This window comes from Gossypium arboreum, chromosome 6 (genome assembly GCF_025698485.1).
Source record: "Gossypium arboreum isolate Shixiya-1 chromosome 6, ASM2569848v2, whole genome shotgun sequence".
Lineage (NCBI taxonomy): Eukaryota > Viridiplantae > Streptophyta > Magnoliopsida > Malvales > Malvaceae > Gossypium > Gossypium arboreum.
This window is the reverse complement of record NC_069075.1, coordinates 84,557,006-84,566,215: the sequence shown is the minus strand read 5'-3', so window position 1 is coordinate 84,566,215 and position 9,210 is coordinate 84,557,006.

The following is a 9,210-nucleotide window of genomic DNA, read 5'->3' as shown; positions in this document are numbered from 1 at the left end:
GATCGGGGGAAAAACAAAGTAACTGACGAATATATCCTTTTGGTCGTTTTTGTAACCGAGGTAAGTTCGTATGTTGAATAAGCTTTACTTTAAATGTACTTTAAATGCTTTAATTTATGTATGAATTGTGTAATCGAGTTTACAGACACGTTTGACGATGATTTGGCAAGTGAGAAATCTCAATCGAACCTTAGGAATAGATTAGGATACAAGTGACATGTCACTAGGGTTTTATGTTATGTGATCCGGGTGCTGGTCTTGTAAGTCCTATAGGTGGCTGAGTATATCGGCATATGTTGTAGTTACTTGACAGCTTGTTTGAGCAGCACCATGTAGCAGCTACGTCTTGACTGACAGCTTGTGTGAGCAGGCCCGTTGATGACTCGAGAGCAAGCATATATGTGTTATGAGATAAAGGTAGCATTGGCTACATATGTGGCATCTTCTGTGCAAGGTTTCCTGAGTATCTGATATTATTATTCCAAGTGGTTCATTGGGTATGACAATGATGAGACTAAGTATGAAATTATTACGAGATGGTACAAGTATGTACTCAAAGCTTATGATTATTAATTCGTGAAATGACGATTTCAAGGTAAGCTGTGATAGAAGTAAATTATGATCATGAGATTATGGTAAATTATATCATCTTATGTTATATTACTTGTATGATTAATGTATGGTAAGGTTGCTTATTTCTTTCATACGAGCTTACTAAACTATATAGCTTACTCCGTTTTATTTCCATGTTTTATAGTCACCAAGCTAGCTCGAGTTAGAGATCGTCAGAGATCGTATCACACTATCAAACTGTTATTTTAGGTACCGATGATTTTAAACATTTTGAGAATATGGCATATATAGGGAGTTCATCATTTTGTTATATGTGTCATTATAAATTTGGCCAAATGTATTGGCTTGTAATTGTCAAAGGCTTGATGTGGTGTTTGGCCATGTAACTTGGCTCATTTTGGTTGAATTGGTTGTAAGCTTATATATATTTTTACATGCATGCATGTACAATTATCTCTTGTGTGATGTGGTTTATAAATACTTGGTAAATGGTTAAATGTGGCTTAATGGTCTTGTTGTTGAATGGTTAAGATTGGTTCATTGGTATGCTATGCATGTTATTGGTAGCCATATTAAAGCTTGTAGAATGTGAGTTTGGTATGATTCAGTTTGGCAAAATATGATGTTGTAAATATGTTGATGTGGATAATGAAATGACATGATTTGGCCTTGTTTTATGGATGTATTGGTTATCTATGTGTGCTATGAATTATGCCTTTGAACTTAGGTATGTGTAGGTGTAAATGAGGGTGGCAAATGGCTTGGTAAATAGCCTTTATTTTGTCCACACGAGCAGACACAGGCGTGTGTCTAGACCGTGTATGACACACGGCCTATGCCATAGGCATGTGTTTCGGCCATGTGTCCCCTGCACCTTAATTTTGGGAAACAAAATGCTCAGAATTGAGCACACGGGTAGAGACATGTGCATGTGTCTCAGCCGTGTGAGGGACACGGCCTCAAGCACCGGTGTGTGTCCCGAATGTGTGACGTCTGCACCTATTTTATGAAAATTAAATTAACCACACGGCCTAGCACAAGGGCATGTGACTCAGCCATGTGACCTTAATTTGTTCATGCTTTGCAAGTCAGAGAGTTACACGTGGTAAGGACACGAGCGTGTATGACCACACGGCCTGCCCACAGGGGCATGTCCCGAACCACACGGGCTTGTAACCCCTGTACATGGCAAAAATTTTCTAAGTTTTGTAAAAACTTCCTGAGTTATCGGTTTAGTACTGAACCATTTCCAAAACATGTTCTGGGCCTCGTGGGCTCGTATTAGGGACTTTATGATTGAATATAAATGGTCTTAATTTGGGTGAAAATTTGTGACTCGATTTGTATTATTGTTTGCGATCTAAGTTTGGTAATGCCTCGTATCCTGTTCCGGCATTGAATACAGATAAGGGGTGTTACACATTTCACATACATTTTTTCTTTTCAAATGTAAAACATTCACAATCATTCATAACGTCACTAATACGAGCCTACGAGGCTCAAAACATGCTTTAAAAGTGCTTCGAGACTAAACCGGTAACTTAGGAAATTTTCGAAAAACTTGGAAAATTTTACAAAATATAGGGGACTCACACCCGGCCGTGAGTCTCACACAGCCAAAGACACGAAATAGAATCACATGGCCATGTCCCAACCCGTGTCTGACCTCGTGTAACTCCCTGACTTGGGTTACAAGGCCAACCACACGCCTGTGTAACCAGCCCATGTGCTATGCTGTATGCTAGGTCGTGCCAAACCTATAGGGTATACTAACTTATGCCACACGGCCAAGTCACACGCCCGTGTGCTAAGCCGTGTGGAACATACCAACTTGATTTCTAAATAAACACCAGAGGACATACGGCCGTGTCACTTGACCGTGTGTCACACACAGCTGAGACACACGCCCGTGTCTCTACCCGTGTGGACAAAAATAGGCTATTTACCAAGCCGTCTTTTCCACCCAATCTTTCAATCACCTACAACAAACCAAATGGCGTATAACATGGCATAAATAGGCATTCAAATCAATCTCATCCAAGCCTAATTCATGCTAATTCCATACCATCATCCACAAGACACATAATTATCCAAATAAGTCATTCAATTCATACCAATTTCACATTTCCAAATCACCTAAGTGGTCATTTTCAATTATGCACTAAATGGCCTAAAACCACAAGCACATCTATCTCAAATTTTAACCATTTGGTATCCATAATCCGATTTCACAACAAGCATCGCATAGCAATTATACACATCATATCAAAAGGCCTTTTTCACATATATACATACATCACCAAACATACCAAAATAAGTCAAATCACACGGCTATACACTTAACAAACCATTCATCATTTACAAGCCAACTCAAATGGCTAAATCCATTACTAACATATACCAAAATGACTATACATGCCATATAACCAAATACATAAGCTCAAAAGTACCAAAGTGGAACTCAATAGTGTGATGCAATCTCCAACAACTCCCAATCCGAGCTAGCTTCGATATTTACTATAAAACATAGGAAAGTAAACAAAGTAAGCTATAAAGCTTACTAAGCTTGTATGCTAAGTAAGTAAAACTTACCAACCAACAATTCAATAATATAAACATCATATAATGCAATTCAAATTTGAAGCATAACTTAACACATATATTCAATCCAAAGATTAAACACAATTTCCAGTAACTTCTTCGATTTTATGATTGTATAGTTCACGTACATACCTGTACAAGCTCGTATCAATCTCATACTCATCCATATCCTTGATATACCCGTTGAACCATTTGGAATACTATCGGACACTTGGAAATCTCGCAACCTAAGTGTCAATACATAGTCGAAGCTATCTCAATCTCATATCAGATACAATGCTCACTCTCAAGCTATCAATGGGTCTGCTCACACAAGCATACAATCATGACGTAGCTATACAATACTGCTCACACAAGCTAACGAGAATTCGTAACACATGCCAGATAACTCAGCCACCAATAGGATGTACGGACCAGCACCCAAATCACATAACCCCTAACGACATTTCATTTGTATCCTAATCCAGTCCTAATGTTCAACCGGGATTTCTCATTGTCGAATCTTCGTCTAACATTTCTGTACAATCACATTCATCAGCAATTCAAATATAAAGCATTTAAAACATAATTACAATAATATTTATTAATATACGAACTTACCTCGAATGCAAAAACGATGAAATGGATCGATTAGTCCAACACTTTGTTTTTCCCTCAATCTAGATCCAAACTTCACTTTTCTTGATCTATATGTAATCAAATTTAGCTTATTTAATTATCATTATATTCAATTTAGCCCAAAAATCACATTATGGCAACTTTACACTTTTACCCCCAATATTTTAACATTTTTACAATTTCGTCTTAGCTCATAAAAATAAAAAATTATGAAAATTCAATTTCAACCCATCATAGTCGAATATCAATTAAGTCCCTAACTGCCCAAAATTTTCATTTATTGCTTATTTCTACCACAAAATTTCCACATTTCTCAATTCAATCCCTAATTGACAATTTTACTAAAAATTACTTTACAAATGTTGTTTATCTAACAACAAGCATACATTTTCTATCATCAAACATCAAAATACACATATATTCATCAATGGAAAACCCTAAACCTTTAACAATTTTGTAAATTAGTCCATGGGCTAGCTAGATTAAGCTGCAACGATCTCAAAAACATAGAAACCATTAAAAAGGGGATAAAATCATACCTAATTGCAAGAAATGAAGTTGTTGACACTTGAAAGCATAAAAATGGCTTCTCAAGCCCTAGAATTTGGTTGTAGAAGAACATAAAAGATGATGACCATTTGTTTTTTAACTATTTTATTAACATGTATTTATGATTTACTAAAATAACCTGATTACATAACCATTAATAACATCCATTAATGTCCACCCAATATGAAAATGGTCTAGTTACTATATAAGGACCTCCACTTTAATATTCCATAGCTATTAGACACCTTTAGCTAATAGAACGCAAGTTTTACACTTTATGCGATTTTGTCCTTTTTATCAAATTGACCATTCAAACGATAAAATTTCTTAACGAAATTTTCACACAACCATACTATCATGCTGTAGACATTAAAAATAATAATAAAATAAATATTTTAACTTTAAATTTGTGGTCTCGAAATCACTGTTCTAATTTGACTAAAAACTGGTTGTTACATACTCGAACCTACTTCGTCTTCTCTAACGAAGATACCTTAAAAAAATTTAGAGAAAAACAAAGGTGAAATATGTCATCTATCGACATCCTTATATAGTAGAGACAACAGAGACAAAGCTTAGTGGAAGGGTTAGAAAATCACACTATAACACTTGAAACCCAAGAATAGACTTGCTTAAAATTTTGAAACCTAATTATCTACCAAACATAAATTAGCTAGTGAGCATTAAAACATTGCTTGCACATTAAAACAAGTCAGCTGAACAAATTATTTAACTACCTAAACACGTCAAGTTGTCATCTATAGTGCTCTAGTACAATTCCAACTAGGTCTCAACTAAACTCTAACTATACTCACCAAGCCGTCACTTTCATGGAAAACAAGTCTATCTATATGCGAACTAATAAGTTTACCTAAAGTATCTAGGGTTGGCAAATTGTCTCACAAAAGAGTCCACTAAACCCTAGAGTTCGCCAAATGGCAAATTTCAGCGAGGCATTCCATAAATGGGCATATTGTCGAATCCATGCAATACGCCACCCAGACACTTAACGGATAATTCACCAATCTCGTCTTTTTTCTACCCTATCTTACTTAATTATACACCAAACAACATATCGATATGGACTACGCTGGGTGAGCTATCATAAGTTGAATGTAGAAATATTAAATATATTTTCTCATAGATTCTTTTACGGTGAAGTCGTTATGATTTTAACAAAATTAAAATTGATTTGAGAAAATTATTTGTTAAAAGTCCAGGAAATACTTGTAACTAGACCCGATATTGGAGAAACCCAAAAGCCTCATGTTTAAGAGAGGGATGACAAACCCTAGTTTGTTTAACTAAGGTTTTCACTCTCTATACTTCTAGTTAGACTAGGAGTTTATTTTTCTATTTAACATAGACTTCTACAAATCAATAACAGTTTTATTTATTCTCCTTATAAATAAATGGCACCGGTAGGGCTATTTACATAACTTTAAGATATTGTTATTCTGCTTGAAAATAGTGAGAATTTATTCTCTAAATATTAAATCTATTTTCTAAAATAACAATTCTATTGATTTCTATTGATCAGAGATTTTTCTTTCACACTAAAAGTAAAAAAAAAAATTGGTTCCGTGTTTGATTTGAATCATTCGAGCCCACGCTCGAAATAGTTCATGGTACAAAAGAGTAGAGAAGGTCGTACGATTGAAAGCAAGGAACGATAAGGATCTATCTAGCAAAAAACACATGTGCGATTTTGGTAAAATGTTTATTGCTATAGATATCACAAATCGGCTCAGTTTTCAAAATTTTTTATTTTCAGCTATACAAGAAAACCATTTTCGAACCGTGTTTTTTCCATTAATAAAGTGGGGTTTCCTACAAGGTATGATGCATATGTTAGGCTTTGGTAAATGGATAGATTGATCTTGTTATGATTGTGTGTCAACTTTTATATATATGATTAAATATTTTTCACTTGTGGTTATGCCTTAAGATAGATGGATCCATTAACCCCTATCTTTTCTTACTCTGTATGGAAAGGTTTTCAACTCTAGTAAATAGTGCATAGAGGGATGGTTCGTTGAAGGGGATAAGGGCTAATCAGAATAGGCTACTGGTAAGCCATTTTTTTTTTTGTTGATGATAGTCTTTTTAGAATGCTTTTGATTGAAAAATCAATATTAAAAAGTCTTCTTTTTATTTAGTCTTAATACCATGCTAACTAATTGTCAAATTATGATATACGTTCCAAAAGTGAGAGTAGTTGTTAAGCTAGAATTATATCTAAGGTTGCCTTTGACAATTGGTCATAATAAGACAAATGCTTATAAGTGACTAATTAATAGATTGCATATGCAAATTAAATAGTGGTTGAAGTGCCTTCTCTCATATGGTGATAAAGAGGTCTTTTTGAAATCGGTTTTATGGGAACTTCTTATATATGCTATGAGCTCATTTTTATTGTCAAATTCTATATTTGATGTTATAGTGAGCGCATGCAAAAAATTTAGTGGCAAGGGCATTTTAAGGACCATGGATGGGCTATGCTAACCCGAGATGTCATATGGATGCTAAAAGGTATGGGTGGTCTTGCCTTTAAAGACTTTCATTTATTTAACTTAGGTTTGTTGGGTAGATAGGTATGGTGTCTTATACATTGTATAGACACTTTAGCTTTTAATGTGCTCAGTTCAAAATATTTTCTGAATAGTAGTGTTTTTAATAATAGATGTGTTGTTAAACCATCATATATTTGGACTAGTCTTTGTAGAGCACATAATAGATTGGCATTGGGTTTCTATTGAGAAATAGGTAATGGCAGGGAAGCTCGGTATGGGATGGTGTTGTGGTAAGAAAAACTTGATTATGGCGGAATTGTCTTAAAACAATACCTTACTACTCACATCCATAGTTGATTTTCTAATGTGTAATATTGCATGTGAATAATATGAGCAGCTTGTACGTAATTTTTTTTAATCATGATGAGGTAGATATTATATTGTCAATCACTATATTAAGAATAGGGCCGAAGGATTTCTTGCTATGGGGTCACTCTCATACAGATATTTTTTTTCTAATTAAGAAAGGCTATTCATGGCTCTTGTTGAGTTCATTAAGCCACGGTCCACACCGGGCACTTTGGAGGCAACTATGTAAGCTTACCATGCTTCCTAATGTGAAAATATTTGCTTGGTGTGTGGGGCATGAAATCTTCTTGCCTACTCATTTTAAGATTTCAGTGTTTAAAGTTCCTCTTAATTTTGCTTGTAGCCATTATGGTGCTGAGAGGGAAACAATTTTCCATGCTCTACATGATTGTCCAATCTCAAATGCTATATTGAGGTTATCAAGTATTAGTGACTATTTTTACTTTCAATGCCTTTTATTGTGCTCACTAGCTTGCATTTGCCATACGCAAGTTGGACAGGGTTTCAATGGCTAGCTTTTGTATGCTATTACGAGAGTCTTAGAACATAAGAAATAATGAAGTCTTGCATGGATGCCTCACTCCACCTCATGTTGTGCTAAATTATGTGTAATCTTTACATAATGAGTTCCACATTCACAACCTACTTAATTGATTGATCTTGTTGTGGAAGCCTTACAGAGGGCGTTGGGTTCTTTCTTGTATTAGTCGAGTGAAAGTGAACATGGATGCTACATAGGACAAGCATACGCGCATGATTGGGTTTGGGGCCATTGCGTGGGATGTAGATGGGCTAATTTTGGGTGGGACAACAACTAAGGCATTCAATTGCTTTGACTTATCTTTGGCAGAGTCCTACGTAGTGATTTTGAGCCTCAATTTGGCTAGTGACATGGGATTTAAGATATTGTAATAGAGTCTAATTCTTATGTTGTAATCTCTAATTTTAACCATGTAATGCTTGACTTATCTTTGTTGTGCCAATTTGTTTTGGAGGCTCGTTCTCTGTTTTTAGACTTTGAACATTTAGACTTTGTTTTTGCTTATGATTGACCAATAAAGTTACTGACTTGCTATGTTGCATGGTCTTAAATGATGCTAATGAGGTTTGATTTTGTGTGGACTACTTCACGAACTTCATGACCTTGTAATGGTAGTCATTGTTTGATTGAATTGAATGGAATCGCTCATTTATTTTTTTTTAAAAAAAAACAATGCTTTATATATAATATAATATAACATATAATATAATATATTTATAATTATAATTATTTTTATTATTTTAATTAAAAATATTGAATATAAAGATTGAAGATAACAACAATAACTAATAAATAATAAAATTATCCTTTTATTTAAAATTTATTTAATAAATAAGTAAATTTTTTAAATCAAACTCAGGGTTTAAGTTTAAAATTACTCCAAATCAACTACAAATAGCATTGTAAGGAATAATTGAACTAATATAAGAAGCAACTCATATATGGTGAGTTTTAAGTCTAAAAGAATTTAGAGACAAACATCACATGTTTTATGTAAAAGTGAGAGTTGAACTTAGGACATGTAGTAAGACTTTAGTCTTTATTACCTATACCAAAATCTCATTTATAATTCAACAATTATTTTTAAAAAAATTTCATTTATTTAATAAATATCAAATTTAAAGTATTAATGTTAAAGTCTCTCAAATTTATTACATGGAATCAATATTTAAATATGATGTAATTCAATTCAATTTATTAGATTGAACTAATTTGGAATGGATGGATTTAGATATAACAAAAAAATAGATAAATATCAAAATTATATATGAATTTTGATTTAATATGCAATGTTATACATGAACTTTAATTTTGTGCAATTTTATATATAAAATTTGATTTGATTCAATTTTCAAAATTACTAACAACAGCATCGAATTAGCACAATTTTATATTGATGTATTACATATACAATTAGTTATATTAATCTGATATTAAAATAAATAT